General features: G+C 30.6%; 1 protein-coding gene across 2 annotated transcripts in view; it reads right to left on the bottom strand.

The window, feature by feature from the left end:
- STK32C (serine/threonine kinase 32C) overlaps positions 1 to 695 on the bottom strand; it is a 210420-nt gene extending 209725 nt beyond the window's left edge. For both annotated transcript variants that reach the window (XM_025208818.1, XM_025208817.1), the window contains exon 1: positions 587 to 695. The gene's annotated coding sequence lies outside the window, so the exon portion shown is untranslated. The remainder of the gene's footprint in view (positions 1 to 586) is intronic.
- Between the last annotated feature and the right edge of the window lie 271 nt (positions 696 to 966).

The following is a 966-nucleotide window of genomic DNA, read 5'->3' as shown; positions in this document are numbered from 1 at the left end:
CTTTCCCTAGCGTGCTGCAGTTTTTATTTTCCAATGTGATATTTCCTGAAGGCACAGATAACCACCTTTCTCTTCTCAAAGTCCTTTTCTTTATTTCAATTTTGAGTAAATCATTGGATTACATGACTCATTAGCATAGGGTATCTGTCTCAAGGTATTTAGAAGAGAATAGGCCTGATACTGTTGTCACTGTCATTAACTTCATTTGAGTTGAATTTAACTTAATTTGAATTTAGCTTCATCTGAGCTGAATTGGGTCTAGTCCTGATCAAATAATGCTATATTTTTTCAAGAAATTTTTCAAAACAAAATTCTGAATTACTTTTCTTACTAAAACTAAGTAGCAAAATTTATTCTTGTCAAAAGGCTAAGTAGATTTCTGATTTTTATTTTGTCAAAAAAAGTGGGCATTTTTTACCAAAATTATTTTTTCTTTGATTTTTTTGTTATAGCCCAAAAACTAGTTTTCATTGGATAAATGCTTTGATGAACATTTTTGCCTACATTTAATAAACATTTTTAAATATTCCATATTTCAGGAATCTCCTGCCCCTAAATTTAATTTTACAAGTATATTGTTACTTACCTGACTCCTTTCTGTATCTGGGTATGAAATGTAGATTATACTCCAGTTATTAAATTTTCCAAGTACTTTTTCTGTTTCCATTTTTATCATACACTTTTCAGCACATTGCAATTTCCATTTCCACTTCTTCAAAAATGAGCAATATAGCTCTTGGAATAGCTTAGTATGAAAATATAAACACAGTATAGCAACTTTTTATATAACTATAAAAGTATGACTGTTTAATGCTGACCGCCTTTAAACTTTCTGAGACATTAAGTTCCAATAGGCAGTTATAAACTGGTCTAAGCAGATCAGCCTGACTTCATCTAGCTGCTTGTTAACTATTAAATTGGACTTCAGTAATTCTGTTGGCAGCTCTGTCTATGTTGCCATAGTTT

Source organism: Alligator sinensis, unplaced genomic scaffold (genome assembly GCF_000455745.1).
Source record: "Alligator sinensis unplaced genomic scaffold, ASM45574v1 scaffold195_2, whole genome shotgun sequence".
In the NCBI taxonomy this organism is placed as follows: domain Eukaryota; kingdom Metazoa; phylum Chordata; order Crocodylia; family Alligatoridae; genus Alligator; species Alligator sinensis.
The sequence above is the reverse complement of the archived record's forward strand: the minus strand, read 5'-3'. Positions and strand labels throughout refer to the sequence as shown.